Raw genomic sequence first — 22,184 nt, forward strand, 5'->3', positions numbered from 1 at the left:
AACGTAAATGGGTGACTATAAAGGTGCTTTACAGGTATATCCGAGGGTGTCTGTTGAGTTGGCATGGATCAAGACTGGGATTTGTCACTCCGTATGACGGAGAGGTATCTTAGGGCCCACTCAGTAATACAATAATACGTCTCCGTCATATCTACTTTTCCAAACACTTTTGCCCCTATTTTGGACTCTAACTTACGTACATGATTTGAATGGAACTAACCCGGACTGACGCTGTTTTCAGTAGAATTGCCATGGTGTTATTTTCGTGCAGAAATAAAAGTTCTCGGAATGACCTGAAAATCAGCGGAGAATTATTTTGGAATATATAAAAAATACTGGAAGGAAGATCCACGTCAGCGGGCCTCCACCTGTCCATGAGGGTGGGGGGCACGTCCTACCCCCTGGGCGCGCCCCCTGCCTCGTGGGCCCCCTGACGCTCCACCGACCTCAACCCTGACTCCATATATTCACTTTCGGGGAGAAAAAAACCAAGGAGAAGGATTCATCGCATTTTACGATACGGAGCCACCGCCAAGCCCTAAACTCTCTCGGGAGGGCTGATCTGGAGTCCGTTCGGGGCTCCGGAGAGGGGAATCCGTCGCCATCGTCATCATAAACCATCCTCCATCACCAGTTTCATGATACTCACCGCCGTGCGTGAGTAATTCTATTGTAGGCTTGCTGGACGGTGATGGGTTGGATGATATTTATCATGTAATCAAGTTCGTTTTGTTAGGGTTTGATCCCTAGTATCCACTATGTTTTGAGATTGATGTTGCTATGACTTTGCTATGCTTAATGCTTGTCACTAGGGCCTGAGTACCATGATTTCAAATCTGAACCTATTATGTTTTCATCAATATATGAGAGTTCTTGATCCTATCTTGCAAGTCTATAGTCACCTACTATGTGTTATGATCCGGCAACCCCGAAGTGACAATAGTCGGGACCACTCCTGGTGATGACCGTAGTTTGAGGAGTTCATGTATTCACTATGTGTTAATGCTTTGTTCTGGTACTCTATTAAAAGGAGGCCTTAATATCCCTTAGTTTCTGCTAGGACCCCGCTGCCACGAGAGGGTAGGACAAAAGATGTCATGCAAGTTCTTTTCCATAAGCATGCATGACTATATTCGGAATACATACCTACATTACATTGATGAATTGGAGCTAGTTCTGTGTCACCCTATGTTATGACTGTTACATGATGAGTCACATCTGGCATAATTCTCCATCACCGATCCATTGCCTACGAGCTTTCCATATATTGTTCTTCGCTTATTTACTTTTCCGTTGCTATTGTTATCATCACTATAAAACACCAAAAATATTACTTTTGCTACCGTTACCACTACTATCATATTACTTTGCTACTAAATACCTTGCTGCAGATATTAGGTTTCTAGGTGTGGTTCAATTGACAACTCAGCTGCTAATACTTGAGAATATTCTTGGGCTCCCCTTGTGTCGAATCAATAAATTTGGGTTGAATACTCTACCCTCAAAAACTGTTGCAATCCCCTATAGGGTTATCAAGACTATTTTCTGGCGCCATTGCCGGGGAGCATAGCTCTATTCTTTGAGTCACTTGGGATTTATGTCTGCTTATCATATGAAGAACTTGAAATACGCTAAAACAAAAATTTATCCCTCAACTATGAGGGGAGGTAAGGAACTGCCATCTAGCTCTGCACTTGATTCATCTTCTGTTTTGAATAAGCTTGCGACACCTACACCTACTATTCATTCTGATATGTCGCATGTTATTGATGATGCCACTTCTGCTATGCATGATACGTATGATGAAACTACTTCTATGCTTGATACTACTGTGCCACTTGGTCAATTTCTTGATGAACAACTTGCTAGGGCTAGAGAGAATGAAATTATTGAAAATGATAATATTGATGAAAGTGATGATGAAGATTCTCCCCCTAGATATGAATTACCCGTTGTGCCTGAGGGCTATGTTATGGATGAAGAAACTGCTAGAGATTTTTTTCTTGCAATGATAGGAGTGATCTTAAGAAACTATTAGCTAAGCTGAAACAAAAAACTTTGAATGCTAGAATGAAATATGATCTTGCTTATGCTACTTCACCTATCTTTGTTACTGATAAGGATTATGATTTCTCTGTTGATCCTGAGATAATTACTTTAGGTGAATCTAATCCTTTCTATGGCTATGAATCTGAAACTGTTGTGGCACATCTTACTAAATTAAATGATATAGCTACCCTGTTCACTAATGATGAGAAAACTCGCTACTATTATATCCTTAAGATATTCCCGTTCTCATTAAAGGGTGATGCTAAGATATGGTTTAATTCTCTTGATCCTGGTTGTGTGCGTAGTCCCCATGATATGATTTATTACTTCTCTGCTAAATATTTCCCTGCTCATAAGAAACAAGCTGCTTTAAGGGAAATATGTAATTTTGTGCAAATTGAAGAAGAGAGGCTCCCACAAGCTTGGGGGAGGCTTCTCCAATTACTTAATCCTTTGCCTGATCATCCTCTTAAGAAAAATGAAATACTTGATATGTTTTATAATGGACTAACTTGTGCTTCCAGAGACCACCTGGATAGTTGTGCTGGTTGTGTTTTCAGGGAAAGAACACCAGATGAAGCTGAAATTTTATTGAATAATATGTTGACCAATGAAAATAATTGGACACTTCCTGATCCAATTCCTGAACCAACTCCTAAGCCAACTCCGAAGAAGAGGGTACTCTATTTCTCAGTCCTGAAGATATGCAAGAGGCAAAGAAATCTATGAAAGAAAAAGGTATTAAAGCTGAAGATGTTAAGAATTTACCTTCTATTGAAGAAATACATGGTCTTAATTTACTGCCTGCCGAAGAAATACATGGTCTTGATAACCCGACACAGGTAGTAAAGGTAAATTCTCTCTATAGATATGATAAAGTTGAAATCCCATTTACTAAGTTTGCTAGCCCATGCTTGGATGAGTTTGATGACTTTATGGTTAGACAAGAAAACTTCAATGCTTATTTTGGTAGAGAATTAAAACGCAATGCTGATATGCTTGAATACTTGGGTGATTATATGGCTAATATTAAAGGTGACCTTAAACTTATTAGTAAACATGCTTCTATGGTTACCACTCAAGTAGAACAAGTACTCAAACCTCAGAATGATTTTCTCAATGAATTGAATATTAAGAAAAATGATAATGCTGTTAGAGTTATGACTAGAGGTGGTAAAATGACTCAGGAACCTTTGTATCCTGAGGGCCATCCTAAGAGAATTGAGCAAGATTCTCAGAGAACTAATATTGATGCACCTAGTCCTTCTAAGAGGAATAAAAAGAAAAATGATAGGACTTTGCATGCTTCTAGTGAACCTGTTGTAGACACACCTGAGAATCCTAACGATATTTCTATTTCTGATGCTGAAACACAATCTGGTAATGAACATGAACCTAGTAATAATGTTAATGATGATATTCATGTTGATGCTCAACCTAGCAATGATAATGATGTAGAGATTGAACCTGCTATTGATCTTGATAACCCGCAATCAAAGAATCAACATTATGATAAGAGAAACTTCGTTGCTAGGAAGCATGGTAAAGAAAGAGAACCATGGGTTCAGAAACCCATGTCGTTTCCTCCTAAACCATCCAAGAAAAAGGATGATGAGGATTTTGAGCGCTTTGCTGAAATGATTAGACCTATCTTCTTGCATATGCGTTTGACTAATATGCTCAAAATGAATCCTTATGCTAAGTATATGAAAGAAATTGTTACAAATAAAAGAAAGATACCGGAAGCTGAAATTTCCACCATGCTTGCTAATTATACTTTTAAAGGTGGAATACCTAAGAAAATAGGAGATCCCGGAGTACCAACTATACCATGATCCATTAAAAGAAACTATGTTAAAACTGCTTTATGTGATCTTGGAGCCGGTGTTAGTGTTATGCCACTATCTCTATATCGTAGACTTGATTTGAATAAGTTGACACCTACTAAAATATCTTTGCAAATGGCTGATAAATCAACTGCTATACCTGTCGGTATTTGTGAGTATGTGCCTGTTGTGGTTGCAAACGTTACTATTTTGACGGACTTTGTTATTCTTGATATTCCCGAGGACGATAGTATGTCTATTATTCTTGGAAGACCCTTTTTGAATACTGCAGGGGCTATTATTGGTTGCACCAAAGGCAATGTCACTTTTCATGTTAATGGCAATGAGCATACGGTACACTTTCCGAGGAAACAACCTCAAGTTCATAGTATAAACTCTATTGGAAAAATTCCATCGATTATTTTTTGGAGGTTTTGAATTTCCTCTTCCTACTGTCAAGAAGAAATATGATATTCTTATTGTTGGGGATGTGCATATCCCCGTTGAGGTAACCTAGTGTTATTCGAAAATTCTCCGGTTCCATGTTATTCGGAATGAGTTTGTTAACAAGACCTGATCAACCTTGTTAGTGGATTCCTTTTGATGAGCATGAGATGGATGAATTTAGAAAACACAACCCTCTGTTCCCTCTTTTTACTTCTGTTATTTATATTAAATAAAGCAAAAATAGTATTTTTTCTGTCTGTTTTCTGAATTATCCATGCAATAAAAAATACCCCGAAAATAAAAGTTCTCCAAATGCCCTGAAATTTAAATATGATTTTTTCTAGAATATTTGAGAATATCTGGCACTGAGAACACAGCAGGGGGAGCAAGCACCTGGCCACGAGGGTGGAGGGCGCGCCCTACCCCCCCGGCGCGCCCCCTGCCTCGTGGGCCCATGGTGGCTCCCCTCCACTTATTCCAGCTACCACACACTCCTTCTTCCTCCCACAAACATCACTAACCAGCTCAAACCCGAGTCCAAGCTCATTTTGCTGCCATTTTCAATCTCCTTGCTCATAGCACCTCTCACAAAACTGCTTTGGGGGATTGTTCCTTAGTTAGTATGCTTGAAGTATTATTATTTTTATGTCAATATTAGACTTTCGTCTTGAATATCTCGGATCTGAATATTCATGCTACAATAAAGAGAATTACATTGAGAATTATGCTAGGTAGAATTCCACATCAAAAATTATGTTTTTATCATTTACCTACTCGAGGACGAGCAGGAATTAAGCTTGGGGATGCTTGATACGTCTCCAACGTATCTATAATTTTTTATTCTTCCATGCTATTATATTATCTGATTTGGATGTTAATGGGCTTTATTTTAAATTTTATATTATTTTTGGGACTAACCTACTAACCCAAGGCCCATTGCAAATTGTTGTTTTTTTGCCTATTTCAGTGTTTCGCAGGAAAGGAATATCAAACGGAATCCAAACGGAATGAAACCTTCGGGAACGTGATTTTTGGAACAAATGTGATCCAGAGGATTTGGAGTGGACGCCAAGAAACAACTGAGGAGGCCACGAGGCAGGGGGGCGCGCCTACCCCCTGGGCATGCCCTCCCCCTCGTGGCTCAACCGACCTAGTTCTTCCTCCTATATATACTCATATACCCTGAAAACATCCAGGAGCACCACGAAACCCTATTTCCACCGCCGCAACCTTCTGTACCCAAGAAATCCCATCTTGGGGCCTTTTCCGGAGCTCCGCCGGAGGGGGCATCGATCACGGAGGGCTTCTACATCAACACCATAGCTTCTAACACTGGCATTCGTTTTTCTATCAATTGCTCGACAGTAATTCGTTCACCCACCGTAATACTTATGCTATCTTGAGAGAAGCCACTAGTGAAACCTATGGCCACCGGGTCTATTCTCCATTATATTAATCTTCCATCAACAAGCTATTTCTATTACCTTTTATTTTGCAATGTTTACTTTTAATCTTTATCATAAAAATACCAAAATAGTATCTTATCATCGCTATCAGATCTCACTCTCGTAAGTGACCCTGAAGGGATTGACAACCCCTTTATCATGTTGGTTGCGAGGTTCTTATTTGTTTGTGTAGGTACGAGGGACTTGCGTGTGGCCTCCTACTGGATTGATACCTTGGTTCTCAAAAACTGAGGGAAATACTTACGCTACTTTGTTGCATCACCCTTTCCTCTTCAAGGGAAAACCAATGCAGTGCTCAAGAGGTAGCATAGCCCCCTGGCCGTGCAAGGGGTATAGATGTTAATGTCCCGCACAAGAGGGATTTCACACTCAGCAAAGAAGAGAGGCTCAGGATGAAAAAAGCGAGGAGTGAAATGAAGCAGAATGCATTGTATGGAAGGTTGAAGAAGGAGATTTATCCGGCTGTTCGAAAGGATGTTGAGGAGTCAATAATGATGCAGAAGACTCTAACACTGGCAGATAGCCAGCAGATGGGAGGTGGGCGGGCATGGAGGATGCTGCTTATTTCTTGACAACACTGCACAAGAGTAGCTATGCATCACCTGACCCCAGCGACATTGAGACTGCAGCTGCTCGTGATGATGCTACATCTGATCTATCTGGAACGAAAGACAGACTGAAGGGCGTGCTTACACATTATGAAGGTACATTAAAATGTGCAACAGCCTGGGTGTGCCCACCTTTCTTGGAAGATGGCCTCTTCTTGGACAATGTGCCATTGAAGCCGGGCTGTGTGAAGTGCTACGTGACTGAAGTAAAGCCTGGATTCAATGAATTTGCTCTCAAAAATGTCCTAGGAGACTTCAATGAGCAAAGGACCTTGGGAGAAACACTGTTACAACACATCCAGTGGCCACAAAAGGAAATAGAGTTCATCGATGAGATTCCTGAAGCCCCGCCAAGAGCAACCACTATCGCCCCTCAACCGGTGACGCTCTCTTTACCACAGCAGCTCTCGCGGGCTGATGCATCAACCTATGATCAACCGGCCCGACTTTGTGGCGTACATGCCATGTCATCCTCCGCCCCAAAGCAGCTAGTGGAAAGGCCTACAACTGCTGATGACGCACCACCGGTTCAGATGCCGGTCGCTGAAGCAGCGGGGGGAGACCCAGCTGCAGCACATGCTCAGCAGACCAACCTGGTGGAACAGACTGCTAAGCAGTCTGATGCTTCAGAACCGCTTGCTAAGCAATCTGTAGGTCCAGAACCCACTGCTCATCAGGCTGTCGGTCCACAGACGCGTGATCAGCATACCAATGCGTCAGCACTTCCTGCTCAGCAAACCAACATGTTGGCACGGCCTCCTCAGCACACCGACAAGTTGGCACCACGTGCACAGAAACCCGGCATAGCTTCAACGCATGGTCAGCAGTCCGATGCCTCTGCTCCTACATCCCAGCAGTCCGTCACAGCAGCACCGCTAGCTCAGTGGTCTGGCATAGATAAACCGTCTGCTAAGCAGTCCGTCCAAGCTTCACCGTCTGCTCGGAGTCTACCTTGTAGCCAACTAGACGTTATGCCAGAAATGCTTCAAGTACCAAGAAGGAAGTGGACAAAAAGGCTACACCCATGAGGAAGCGTAGCAGGAGAGTGAAGAGGAAAGAGAACGATTGCCTCTTACTTAAAGCACCATCGCCCAGAACCAAATTAACAGTAGCTTGTTTGAATCGGGGAGTAATATTATGTCTGAAGCCATGGATGATGAAGAAGTAGAATTGTTGCTTGCTAAAAGTAAAGCAGCCATAATTCAAGCACGCAAGTACGTCCATGGCCAGCCATTTCTTGTTGGTGAATACTTTGATGAGTGTGGCCCCAGTTGCCGCGAGTTACATGAATATTGCATGGATCAAATGTCATAAGGTCATCATGGTTTGCTAGTCCACTACAACAGAGATCATTTCCAACATGGTGCTGGTTCCGTCAATGTGAGTTCCGAGGACTTATATCTCTTCTTCAACTTCAACGTGCTCGATGCCACTCTTGTTAGATGCCTGATTTTGTAAGTACTTAACAAACTCTGATCAACTTCTCCATACAAGGCTATAAATGATAAACAACTAACTGCATTTTATTCCTCTCAGGGGATTGAATGCGCAGAGAAGAAAAGGGAGAGTGTGTATTTCATAGATCCTGCATTAGCAAATGGCACAACATTAGATGATAAGGACCGACGGGACTGGGCCGTTAACACGGTCGTCTGTATCTTCGAAAACATGTCCCATGCACAATCATTTCTCTGGCCATATCATGAACGGTAAGTCAAGTAAGCAACCACACATACACTGATTGTCTTTCAGATTTCGACATCATTCGTAAGTTCATGGCTTTCTTAATATGTAGCAATCACTAGATATTGGTATTCATTGTTCCAAACAAGAACATAGTTTACTACATCGATTCTCTCAGAGAGTCAACAAACGCTCAGGATCTGACGCATGTTCAGCAATTCTTGGATAGGTATTGAATTCTATGATGTTGAAATTAATTTGCATTCATATCTGGTTCAATAATTGATGTTGTCAAAATTCATCATCATTTGCAGTGTGCTCGCATTGTGGAAAACTAAACCAAGGAACCTGTTCAAGACGGAACAACCTCTGCAGCACGAGATCATTTCTCCGGTAACACACCAAAATCTGTTATTTTCGGAAAATTTATCCAACAGTCTGCAAATACCTTTCCTTACGCTAGTCAAATGTTCAAGCTTCTAAATAAACCACTTTCCATTTTGTCCAAAGGAAAAATAATACATCTAACACCGGTTAGGTTGTTCCTAACAGGACAAATACATGACTAATTTTGTATAAAAAATTTCAGTGTCCTCAGCAAGAAGCAGGGACCAACCTTTGTGGATACTATGTTTATAGACACATGATCTCCATCTGAAAATCTGCCGATAGTTGTGACGATCCTCGTGAATTAGTACCAGTAAGTCTATCTTAATTAATATCTTCTACTCCACTCATATGGCACATTATGATCTTAAAAATACTGCAGCTCATCTTAAAACCGAGGACCCCTGAACTGCTCCCGGCTGGTGAATTGCTGATGGTTAGGAGATTTATCAGCGACTTCTTCCTGGAGCACTACATCAATCCCACTGGTGATAATGAAGGTTTCAGCATGCGTTCTCCTGAAACATTGAGTAAGAGTTAGCCACTAAACATATAACGCATGGATCCATTGTTTTCCATCTGATGAGGTCTTCGTATTTCATACACTATGATTAATTATGTAATGCATATATCTGTGGACAAATCATTGGAATTTAGCTACCATATGTTCAATTTAAATTTTTGTGAAATCTGATGAATGTTCTTCCTGTGGACACTATTTGTTCAACTGAATATTGTGGCGAATTTGCCTTTTGCATGCCGATTCAAAATGGGTTATTTTTGTTTATTTGTTCAATTGAATATTGTGGCGGATTTGCCTTTTGCATGCCGATTCAAAATGGGATATTTTTGTTTTAACCTGGCAATTGCTCCGCACACGGTTCAACTAAATGAGTGTGTGCGATCCACATCGGAAAGCATACGTCAATCATAGCGAAACCGTCGGTGATACACAGCAGACCGCAAATGATTTGCAGCGCTACTACGTGTGCGTAGGGTCTCCGGAACCATTTGTGATATCGCTTTATCGCACACGAGAATTGGGAGTAAACCGTGACCAATGAAAAATACAATCCCAGTCGTAATTTTTTCAGGAAATGTGTGGGGTCCCAAACAAAAAGCACACATCACTCTTGCGGCAACCATCGGTGATACCCAACAAATCACAAACGGTCTGCAGCACTTGTATGTGTGTGAAGGGGCTCCTGAACCATTTGTGATAGAACATTATCGCAGACGGTAATTGTTGGCAAACGTGTGCAATAGAGTCTAGCATGGCAGACGGGTTACGTAGAAAACTCATGTGTGATGGGGCACAAATCGCACACAGTTCATATGTTGGCCCGTGTGCCTTACATACTGTTTCCCAAACGGTTCGTTACGACAGACCGTATGGTTTCACTTCATCATTAGAAACTCTTAATCACCAATACCACACGTGCGAAAGAATTTAATGTGTGCTGCATCGCACACGATTACATTTTGGAAGGCCTCTAGATCACTGCTCCATATCCCCGACGGTTTCTGGGTCATGTGGGAGGGACCCCCTATCACCTACACTCACTTGGCGACGGTTCCAAATGCTCTCGCGGAAAGGTGTTAAAACCGTTTGTTTAGGACCGACGCGCACCAGTGCATGTCTATTCTACCATGGCTTAAGCCCACCAAGGACTAGCCTCACTTGGGTAAATGTCCATGAAGTAGGCGATCTCCTTGCCCTTAAAAACTCCTTGGTTCAACTCCACAATCTCTTGGAGGCTCCCAAGTGACACCTAAACAATCTAGGAGACACCACTCTCCAAAAGGAAATAGACGATGTTGTTGATGATGAACTCCTTCCTCTTGTGCTTCAAATGATAGCCTCCTCAAGACTCAGTCAGTCTCTCACGGATTTGGCTTTGGTAGGAGAAGGATTGGAATGGAAAGAAACTTGAGGAGGCTAGAAATCAAGGTTCAAATGGTTGGATTGGAATCTCTTGATCTCAACACATGAGTAGGTGGTTCTCTCTCAAAAAATTAATGGTGGTAGATTTGTTCTGATGGCTCTCTTGGAGAGTTGGTGCGCGTGGAGGGGTATTTATATCCTTCACCCAAAATCCAACCGTTACACACTTTTGACTCAACTCGGGGACACCGGACCAGAATTTTCGGTGAGACCGACCTATGTAAAAGATATGGACGTTGGGCTTTTCGGTCGGACCAAAGTGGAAATCTCGGATAGACCGAAATGCGATAACATAGGTAGTACTTCATTTTGGTAGCTCCGGTTGTTTCAACTTGATGATTATGAAGTGAACGAATTAGACTACAGAAACTTGGCACAACAACTCTATGAGACTGATCGCAATCCCGGTGAGACCAAAATTCTAGGGTTTGGCTCTAGCAATGTATATGATCAACTCGGTGGGTCCAGGTAGATTATTTCGGTGGGACTAACATGAAACTTTATAATTTGGACACATATAGTGTGGAGAAAGTGTTTGAGGATTTTTACAGCAATATCACTAAGCACTTGAGCAATTGAGTCATGATCAAAACCTCGTCCCCTTTTAATAGTATTGGCTTTCCTATCTACTCAATGTGATCTTGGATCACTTAACAAAAATGTAGAGTCTTGAAGTTTTGCCAATTCCATGTCCTTAGCATTTTGAAGGGGTCCTGTCGGTGTACAAAAGAAGGGGCGTGCTTTTGTACCCCTTTACCGGTGCACAGACAGTCGGAGCCGCGCCCGCGGCCACACCAAGCAGAGCAGGGGAGGTGAACCGAGGTAAAACCGAAGCCCAAGACAGCCAGAGCAACGCCAAGGCCAAGACCACAAAGAGTAGAGGGACGAAGCAGGTTCCCCCGGCAAGACCCTTGCCGGGGCAGCTCACCCACACCAACAGAGCGAGCCACCCTTGAGTCCACGGTCTCTAACATCACGTTGGGCCAGGGCTTGGGAGGCACCTCCATGGTGGCATGCAGATCTTTGTGAAGACAAGGAACACTCAGGATCAGATGAGCATTAGAAGATGACGATCCTCGGCAAGATCCTTGCCGAGGAAGGCCACCAGGCCCCCGGCAAGGTCCTTGCCGGGGACAATAGCACGCCACGGCAAGGCCCTTGTCGGGCCACCCGGCAAGGCCCTCGCCAAGGGCGCCAGCAGGGCCACGTCCAGGCCGACACCAACCAAGTATCCACCGCCGTTCGCATGCAGCTGCCAGCCCAACCAACTGGGCAGGCACCTGCGTGGCAACATGCAGCTCCCAGGCCAACTCAGCAAGCGTCTGCGTGGCGTCATGCAGATCTTCATGAAGGCTTTGCCACCGTGCCACCTCAGCTGCCTGCCTGCCTACATGGCGCCACATGCATCGCTGACCAGGGCACGTGTCAAAGCAAGGAGGAGCGGCGACGGACGGGACGAGCCTCGTTCCCGTCCCCAATAAAGCAACGGGACACCTAAGTGATGCATTAAATGCACCTTGTCCTATAATACGAGCGATAAGCTCATAGCACTGTGCGCCTTTCCACCTTCTATGTGCCACTGTGGCAGCCCCTTTCGACTATAAAAGGAGGCCCATGGCATACTGGAGAAGGATTCGGCCTTTTCGAACCACACACTCACCACAGCTAGTTTGAGAGCTCAAGAACTCTCTGAAATACACCCACCAAAGCAGGACTAGGGTTTTACGCATCCTCGCGGCCCGAACCTGGGTAAACGATCCTCGTGTTAGTTACTAATCCTGCTCTTCTCGCAACCCCACACCTCGGCAACCGTAGTAGGGGTTCTTGTGATCCCATAGGTGTCGTTCCACACCGACATCTTTGGCGCGCCAGGTAGGGGGCCCAATTGTGAGAATCTGGTCTAGTAGCTAGCCTAGCATTTCTTCATCGCCATGGCTCCCAAGAAGAAGACGGACACAGCATCACGGACCGGACCCGGGCCGCGGTCGGCGAGGAACAGCATCACCCTGGCAATCAGAGCCTGGCGATCGGCATCGTTCGCACACCCGATGACCGGCCGCACATCGCCAGATCCAAAGAAGGAGCTGGGCCCTCCCCGCAGGCGGCACGAGGCCCTCTAGGGGTGTCGTTGTGCCACCTCCGGGCAGCGCAGCGACCTCCAAGACACCCATGCCGGCGACCACTGCGCACTCTTCCCATGGTGTGCGCGACGAACAACGTCACCACGCCGGCGGCCCTAGGCACCGCCATGAGAAGAGCCATGTGCGTCGTTTGCGGGATGAAGGAGTTCCGCATGCCCGCCGAAGTGCTGGCAAAAATGGCGCGCAGCTGCTGGGTCGTGGTGGAGCTCCTTCTAAGATTATTAGAAGTCAAAGCACAGCACGGTCCACGCAGCTAGCACCGCCACCCACGCCAGCGGAAGCTTTGGCGCGCGTGCAACTGCTCCTCGACTTCCCTCCTGCCGCAGAGAAGCTCGACGAGTGGAGGGCCACCAACCGGAGCCTCATCGCTGTCGCCAACAAAGATGATCCGCGACCGGCGGGGCCCTCGGGGTGGCGCTCCACCGAGCCACCACATGCTGGCGCTGGGAGGACCGGGGGAGCTGCGGCCACGGTGCACTATCCTCCTCCTCGCCAGTCGCCGCGGGCGTCTGCCTGTCGTGACAGCGCTTGTGATAACAACTCTATAGCGTCGTCCGACCCGCGGACCCACCGCGACCAGTGCCAAGTTCTTCGAGAACGAGTTCACGAAGATGCTCGAACCTCTATTGAGTGCCATCGTGATACACGCCACCAGGCGGACAAGCGGGCGGGGCTTCGGCGGCCTACCTTACGAGGTGGGCTGCCCGACCTTTACCCGTGAGCTGCGGCAGTTCCAGTGGCCATCCCATCGCATGTTCAAGCCCGACGTCGGCGATAAGTACACTGGCAAGACCCATCCGTCCGAGTTCCTCAGCATCTACACCATCGCAATGCAGGCGGACGGAGCCCGCGATGACAAGGTGCTTGCCAATTATTTCCTGATGGCGCTGAAGCCCAATGTTATGTCTTGGTTGATGCACTTGCCGGCGGATTCCATTTCTTCTTGGTCGGATCTGTGCCATGAGTTCGTTGGCGCCTTCATAGGAGGCCACCAAGCTCATGGCCAGGCCAGTGATCTGCATATCATTCCCCAGAAGGAAGGGGAAACCCTGCGCAAGTACATCCAAAGATTCAGCCGGGTGCAGTACAACATCCCGGATGTTCATCCCGCCGCTGTGATCAGCGCGTTCCATCAGAACATGCACAACCGCAAGATGCGCGAAGAGCTGGTGATGACCAAGGTTAAAGATGTGGCCGAGCTCTATGTTCTGGCCGACAGATGCGCCCGGCCTAAGGAGGGAAGGAACGGTGAAGACGCCGGTGCCGAAACCGACTCTACCGACGAAGACGCCGCTGCACCGACGAAGAAGGGCCGGCGTCGCAACAGGAAACACAAAGGCAAGGCCATGCTTGCCGTTGAAGGATTTGACGACACCGGCGCTGCCAAGAAGGTCAAGGCAGACGACCCCGGCAAGGAGATTGCCGGGTGCACCACCTGCCGGGCCTTGGCGGCTACCGACAAGCCAGGAAGCTCCGGTAAGCAATACTGCAAGATCCACCGTACCAAGGGCCACGATCTCCAGAACTGCCGACAAGTCGAGCTGCTTGCTGAGAAGCAAAAAAGCCGAGTACGAGAGGCGGGACAAGAGAAGGACCAGGATGATGCCGAGCGATCCGGCAAGAAGCATGGTGGCCGAGGAGGCCACTGCGGCAAGGACAACCAGCAAGAGAGGCCCGCCCGGGGCCGTGACTAGAAACAAGAAGATGATGATCACGATGAGGACAATGAGTCCGGTGAGCAAGAGTTCCAGAAGGCTACGGAGGCCATGTGCATCGATGGCGGCGCTTAGCTGCATACTTCTCACCGCCAGCTCAAGCAGTGGCCGCGTGAGATTACAGTAGCGGAGCTGTCGTTCGATGCTCAGAAGCCACTGAAGTGGTCCAGCATGCCCCTCATCTTTGACGCCGATGAACACCCTAACCGCACAACCGCGGTCGAGTGTTTTCCATTGTTGGTCTCACCAATGATACGCAACCTCAGGGTGAATAAGATGTTGGTTGACGGCGGGGACGGCCTGAACTTGATCTCGCCTGTCGTGATCAAAAGATTGCAAATCCCTGATGGAGACCTCGAGGAAACGAGCATGTTTCAAGGGGTCAATCCGGGGGGGAGCCAGTCAAAGGGGAAGTACACTGCCTGTGACGTTTGTAGGGGAGTTGAACTACAGGACGGAAAGGATCATCTTCGACGTGGCCGAGATCCCCTTGCCCTACAACGGGATCCTCGGCCGCCCGGCAGTAGCCAAGTTCATGGCGGCATCACACTACGCCTACAACATGCTAAAGATGCCCGGGCTGTTGACCATCATCTCCGTCCCCTCCGACAAGGACGCACTGATTTGCGCCGACCAACTCTACCAGGAAGCAATTGCAGCAGCTGCCATCAAGGCACCTGCTCCTACCGCTGAAGGCCCGAGAGGGAAGAAGAAGCCCGACAAGACCTCTCGCACCCACTCCGGCAAGCGCACCTCCTCGGAGTGTTGTGCTACTGTCGAGGACGTGCCAGAGAGCTCTACCGGCAAGAGCAAGAAATCCAGAGCTGAGTCGCCGCAGACCAAGAAGGTGTCTGTCAAGGAGGATGGCACGGGAGGGGCCTTCACCATAGGCTCCACCCTCGGTAGCAAATAGGAAGGCGCGCTCGTCACCTTCCTGCGGGCGAATGCCGACGTGTTTGCGTGGCAAGCATCCGACATCCCCGGTGTTCCCAGGGAGGTGATTGAGCACCACCTAGATGTCTGTCCTCATGCGCGGCCCGTCAAGCAGAAGGTCAGAAAGCAGGCTCTGGAGAGGTAGGAGTTCATCACAGAGGAGATCAGGAAGTTGGAAGCGGAAGGTTTGGTGAGAGGAGTGCTCCACCTGACGTGGTTGGCCAATCCGGTAGTGGTGCGCATGGCAAATGGGAAGTGGAGGCTATGTATTGACTACACAGATATCAATAAGGCTTGTCCTAAGGACCCCTTCCCGTTGCCGTGCATCGACCAGATTGTCGACTCCATGGCCGGGTGTGATCTGTTGTCATTCCTCGACGCCTACTCGGGCTACCACCAAATCTTCATGACAAGAGAAGATGAAGAGAAGACAACATTCATCACCCCATGTGGTACGTATTGCTTTTTGCGGATGCCTTTCGGGTTGAAGAGTGCTGGCTCGACGTTTGCAAGAGCAGTCCAAATTGGTTTTGAACCCCAGCTCCATAGAAATATGGAAGCATACATGGATGACATAGTGGTCAAGACCAAAGACGGGGCAACTCTTGTGCAAGATCTGGAAGAGACATTTGCCAACCTGCGCAAGATCAACCTCAAGCTGAACCCTAAGAAGTGTGTCTTCGGCATTCCGTCTAGCAAGCTTCTCGGGTTCTTTGTGTCGCAGCGCGGGATCGAGGCAAACCCAGACAAAATCAAGGCTATTGAGCAAATTGAGGCGCCCAAGTGGATCAAGGATGTGCGTTCGCTCACCGGCTGCGTCGCCGCCATGAGCCGATTCATCTCCAAGTCCGCCGAGCGCGCCCTTCCTTTCTTCAAAATCTTGAAGAAGGCAGGACCAATGGAGTGGGGCCCAGAAGCAGAGGCAACATTGCAGGATCTGAAGAAATACCTTTCCTCCACGCCAATACTAGTTGCGCCTAAACCACAAGAGCCGTTGCTGATGTATCTGGCGACGATGAATCAAGTGGTCAGCACCGCACTGGTGGCACAGAGGGAGGTCGACGAGGAGGCAGTGACGGCGGCAGAACCAGCGGATGGCAAGCCAAAAATTCCCCCAGCAGGGCCTGGTGCCGGCAAGGCGAGGCCCCCGGCAGAGTCTGATGCCACCAAGGCAGTGCCCGCACAGTCGAGTGAGGTGGTGTAGAAGAAGAAGATGATCCAGCACCTGGTTTACTTTGTCAGCTCCCTCTTGCAGGGAGCTAGATCGAGGTACTCCGGTGTGCAGAAATTGCTCTTCGGCCTCCTTATGGCCTCGAGGAAGCTGCATCATTACTTCCAAGCCCACGAGATCACTGTCGTCACCCGCCTCCCGTTGCAACGGATACTGCATAACCCAGATGCAACCGGAAGGATTGTGGAATGGGCCTTGGAGTTATCAAGTTTCGGTTTGAAGTTTGAAAGTACCTCGACAATCCAGAGCAGAGTCTTGGCGGAGTTCATTGCAGAATGGACCTCAACGCCTGATGAAGAAGTCTAGGAGACCACTCTCCCCGGCAAGGAAGCAGACCGCGACTGGATCATGTACTTTGATGGGGCTTTCTTGCTGCAAGGCGCCGGTGCCGGTGTGCTGCTCGTCGCACCCACCGGAGAACACCTCAAGTACGTGATCTAGATGCACTTCCCCAAGGAGATATCCACCAACAACACTGCTGAGTACGAGGGATTGCTCGCCGGTCTCAGGATCGCGGCAGACCTCTGGGTTAAGAAGCTCATCATCAGGGGTGACTCGCAGCTTGTTGTTAGGCAGGTCAACAAGGATTACTAGAGCCCATTGATGGAGGCCTACGTAGATGAGGTGAGAAAGCTAGAGGAGCGCTTTGACGGCATCCAAGCGGAGCACGTCCCCCGAGCGTAGAACGACATCACCGATTACCTGTCAAAGCATGCTGCATTCAAGCTACGTGTGGAGCCGGGGTACCTTTTTGCTCCGTTTAACTCAGCCATCCGTCGAACCATCAACAGAGCAGAACATGCGGAGGAAATCAGGTCCCGGCAAGTACCTTCCCGCCGAGCCCCTTGGGACGACCGGCAAGGATGTTGCCGTGCACACTGAGCCTGCCCAAGAGCAACTGGCACCGGCAGGGCGTCAAGCCCTGACCGTAGAGACAGTCGCTCCCATGGTGGAAGAGATGCCTTTGGTCCTTGCCGTCAAGCCCCAGGCTCCGGCATGGGTGCAACATACCGTCCAATTCCTCCAAACAGGGGAGCTTCCTGAGGAGCAGGAAGAAGCAGAGAAAGTAGCCCGTCAGTCCGCCCTGTACCAGTTCGTCGATGACGTCCTGTACAGGAGAAGGCCGAACGGTGTGAAATTGAGGTGCATCCCCCGGGAGGAAGGACTGGAGCTGTTGGCGGAGATACATGGAGGAATATGTGGCTCCCACATAGGGTCAAGGGCCCTTGCCGACAAGGCATTCCGGCAAGGTTTCTTCTGGCACACCGCCCTCCAGGATGCGACGACACTAGTAACCAAGTGTGAAGCGTGTCGGTTCCATTCAAAGAAGCTTCATCAACCAGTTCAAGCCCTTCAAACAATCCCTCTCTCCTGGCCATTCTCGGTCTGGGGGCTCGATATACTGGGCCCTTTCCCCCGCGCTGTCGGGGGCTTTGAGTACTTGTACATTTCAATCGACAAGTTCACAAAGTGGCCGGAAGTGGAAGCAGTGAGAAAGGTGACTGCTCAATCAGCCGTCAAGTTCTTCAAGGGACTAGTCTGCCATTTTGGTGTGCCAAATAGAGTCATCACCGACAATGTCACGCAGTTCACAAGCCACACCTTCATGCAATACGTTCAAGACCTCGGTAGCAAGGTCTATTTTGCTTCCGTGGCACACCCATGGAGCAACGACCAAGCGGAGAGGGCAAATGCTGAAGTGTTGCGAGGCCTGAGAACGAAGACCTTTGACAAGCTGCACAAGAGTGGAAGGCGCTAGATTGATGAGTTGCCGGCGATTCTTTAGTCGATCAGGACGACGCCGAATCGAGCCACCAGACAAACACCCTTTGCCCTAGTATATGGGGCGGAGGCAGTTCTCCCCATGGAACTCATATACGGGTTACCTCGAGTGCTCGCCTATGACGAGCTTGAGCAAGAGCAGTTGCGGCAAGATGAAGCGATGCTCCTTGAGGAAGATCATCTTCGGGCGGCTGTGAGAGCAGCACGCTACTAGCAAGCCCTACGCCGCTACCATAGCCGCAAGGTTCATGCCCGAAGCTTTGAGGAAGGAGACCTTGTTCTTTGGCGCATTCAGTCGGCCAAGAATTCCAACAAGTTGACGCCAAAGTGGGAAGGCCCTTATAGGGTAATACGAGTCACCAGGCCCAGCGCAGTCCGCCTGGAGACCGAAGATGCTGTCCCAGTGAGCAACTCCTGGAACATCGAGCATCTTCGCAAGTTTTACCCATAAGGCGCTGATTGCCGGGCCTCCCGGCAAGCCACCTTTTGTACAAGCTTTGCCGGCAAGGCATATAACCCTTTGTACAAAGCCAGGCGCAGACCCTGAGCATAAATAAATGAAGTGCTAGCGCCCTAAGTTATAGCATGCATGCTAGGTCGAGTCACTTCCTTGGTTAGGGTTGATAGTGCTTAGCGGCGACTAACCCCTAGCCTAGAGGTCGAGTGCGAGTCTATCTGTTTCTTTTCTGTCCTCCTTTGGTTCACAGGGCACATGAGCACTTCTGCTGAGCTACTTGGAAGAAAGGAAACGGACCGGTGTCCCGACCCTGACAAACTAGAGTTGCCGGGGGCTGCAAGCACAAGGATCCAACCGAGGCAAGACAAGGTTGTCGGGGGCTGCAGATCCAGATAAGTATTTCATCCTCTATCATGCATTTCGAAACGGATCTGGGATATGTGAAACCTCGTTTTATTTCTAGGCCACCGTGCTCCCCTTTTCTAGACCCAAGGATTCTCTCCTGGGCCCGGATTTGGTTGTAGTCGCGGTGGCAAGGAAGTAGAACTAGGAGCATAAGCCCGCTTCATCCCTGCCTCCGCTAAGGGCGCGAGAATGGTCGAGCGAAGTGGGGGGACGACAAGGCCTGTTGTCGGGTGAAAACATTTATCTTAAATTGTAACAAGGATTCGCTCCTTGTCGCGGGGTCTACCCATGAATGAAAAACCCGACAAACATCCATTTTTCATTAAAAGCATCCCACACAGGTACAGTCCGTACGGAATGAAAAACATGAACAAGGGGGATTACAAACTTTAAATTTAACAAGCTCTGAAGGCTTATAGATTAGAAAAGAGATAAGATGCCCGTGATCCCTTTCTTGTCCCTCTCCTCAGGAGGCAGGTCAAGGAGGCGAAAGGGAGAAAGGGGCGCCTAGGCAAGCTACGAGCAGCAGAAAGCACCAAGAGAACACCTCGGTGGCCGCCCATGGGTGGGCCAGTGATGATGGTGCCGGGAAGGGAGTTGGAAGACGAGGCGGCAGGACCGGCAATACACGATGAAGGCATTGGTGCCCGCGTACTATGAGTTGACAGCCTTGCCGCCCGTCCTCTTCCTCTTCCGCAGCCTCCCAACGCCAGCCGCCCAAGGAGACGGCCTCGAGAAGTTCAAGGAGCTGGCCCCGCCCCTGGCAAAACTCTGCCAGAGGAGCGGCCAGGTGCAGATGCTGCTGCCGCCGCACCCGCCCAGGCGCGGGGCGTCCGATGCCTAGTCAGACTCGTCCCCGTCATCTGCCCCGCTGTCCTCCTCATCACTTCCGCTCGAGGAAGGGCTTCCATCTTAGGAATCTCCGTCGGAGGAGCTCTCCACACAGCACTTCAGGCGAGTCCCGAAGTCTCCGAAGACCTTGATGGAGAGCAGGCTCTCCTCCATTAATTTGAAGTAGAGGACAAGCCCCGCCGTCAGGCTGTGAATGCGAGCAAACGTCTTCCATCCATGACGGAGGTACATGACCCGAGGAGCCAGGAAGTCGACGCCGACCCGCTTGCCCCCATTCCCACAGCCCCTCATGGGCAATCTGAGGGATTGGGGCGGGTCACGCTCCATCTCCCGAGCAAACGGGGCGGGAAGACGAAGACGGCGAGACGGAGGCCGGCGCATCCTGATGAAGAACTCGCGGGGCTGGTCTCCAACTTGGCCTTCCATCGGAAAAGGCATCATTGGCGGCGGCGAAGCCGGCGCGCCGCCCCGTCCTCCTCTTCCCTGAGCACTACGACCTCTGCCTCGGCCTCGCCCACGGCCTCGCCCCCTCCCCATTGCCCTCGCGGCCGGTTCCACCACCGCGGTCTCAGGAGAGGGAGGGACGCGCTGTCGAGCGGCGACCCTCTGTCACACCCTAGTTAGTTCAAGCATTAGAGTGTGCATCATGTTTAAATTCCTCTTAAATTTGAAATGGGGAAGACAGAACCCCCAGCACCCCCTGGAAACAACTAGGGTTTACTAAAATTATTTTCAATGAACCTGAAATGCCCTTCTAAAAAGTTCACTCTCTTTGTCTTGGGTTAGAACCTTTGGCAAAATTGGTGCACAATTTTCTAGGTCAACAGAAGGTCATTGAATTAAATCATAAGTATTTGAATTTGGGCATTTAAATGCTATAAAATAATTTAAATGCTCAAATAATTCTGGAAATAAGTGTGGGCTATTGGAAATAATCTAAACAGAGCCCCTAATTATTTTTAGGATTTTTAAAGATGTCTAGGTATTTTTAATAAAGCCCAACAGTTGCAGAAAAAAATAGAAAAGAAAACAAATAAGAAAGAGAGAGAGGGAAACCCACCTGGGCCTCACCTGTGCTAGCCCAGCCCACCTGGCTCAGCCCAGTCGACTGGCCTTGCCAGTCATCCTCCTCCTCCCGCCAGGAGGACGAGGAGCGCATGGCCGGCGCCCGCGGCCACACGCCGGCCACCTCCTGCTTCTGCCGACGCCCTGGAGGCATCTAGGGGTGCCACGCCGACCCCCACGTCCCCCTCTCTCCCTCCCTCACTCTCCCCGTGCTCCTCTCCCTCCTCTGGCTCTCCTCTTACACGCACCGAGAGCCATTGTCACCGCCGTACGCCGTTGCCGCGCCCACCGCCACTGCCTCGCCTCTCCGACAAGCCCAATAGCTCCGCGCTACCGTCCTCGACCTCTCCGTCGACCCTCGCAAGCTCGGACGACCCCAAGACAACGTGGTGACCTTCTTCCCCGTCTACGGCCGCCGGATGCCGTCGTTCGATTCGCCGGCCTCAAGTCCTCCCCGAGCTCACTAGCCTGCTCCGCGAGTTCCCTGTGAGCCCAGGTTTCCTCCGCCCCTCTCCCCGCGCTCGTCCGCGTCCTCCAACCCCCTCTGCCATCGAGGTCGAGAGCTCGGCTCTGCCGGCCATGTCACCGCCGTGGCCACAGGCACGTAAGCTCGAATCCGAGCACGCCTTCATCTTCCACGCGCTCCCAGGAGCCTAACGCACCACTCCCCGCGCCTCGCCGTGCCCCATAGCGTCGGGTTCATCCACGCCCGAACTCCGGCGACCGCCAAGGTCGTCGCCGGCGTCGTTTCCGGCCTCCCCGAGCCCCACTTCCTCCACCAAACGCCGCGGCTCGCTCCCCGCATCACGTAGCTGCTCTCCGCCGTCGTTTTGGTCGCCGGAAATGCAAACCCAAGCCCCTCCGCCGCGTCTGACGTCGCCGGCGTCAAGCCGCCGGCGAGTTTGACTCAGTTTAACCCCTGTGTGGGCCCAGGTAGACTCCCCTGGGTCTATGACAGGTGGGGCTGGTCTTCTAATCAGTTTAAGATTAGTTTTAACTAATTCTAATTAGTTTAGACACTGACATGTGGGCCCAGGCCCCACTGACAGCTAATTAGTGTTAATGTAATTCTGTTAACTAGTTGTGACACTGACAGAGAGGGCCCACCAGTCAGGTTTGACCTAGCCGACCCAGTTGACCGCTGATGTCACACCTATGTCATGCTGACACATTAATTCAATTACTGGATTTA

The sequence above is a fragment of the Triticum urartu genome, chromosome 5A (genome assembly GCF_056163025.1).
Source record: "Triticum urartu cultivar PI428250 chromosome 5A, HENAU_Tu73, whole genome shotgun sequence".
Taxonomy (NCBI): Eukaryota; Viridiplantae; Streptophyta; class Magnoliopsida; order Poales; family Poaceae; genus Triticum; species Triticum urartu.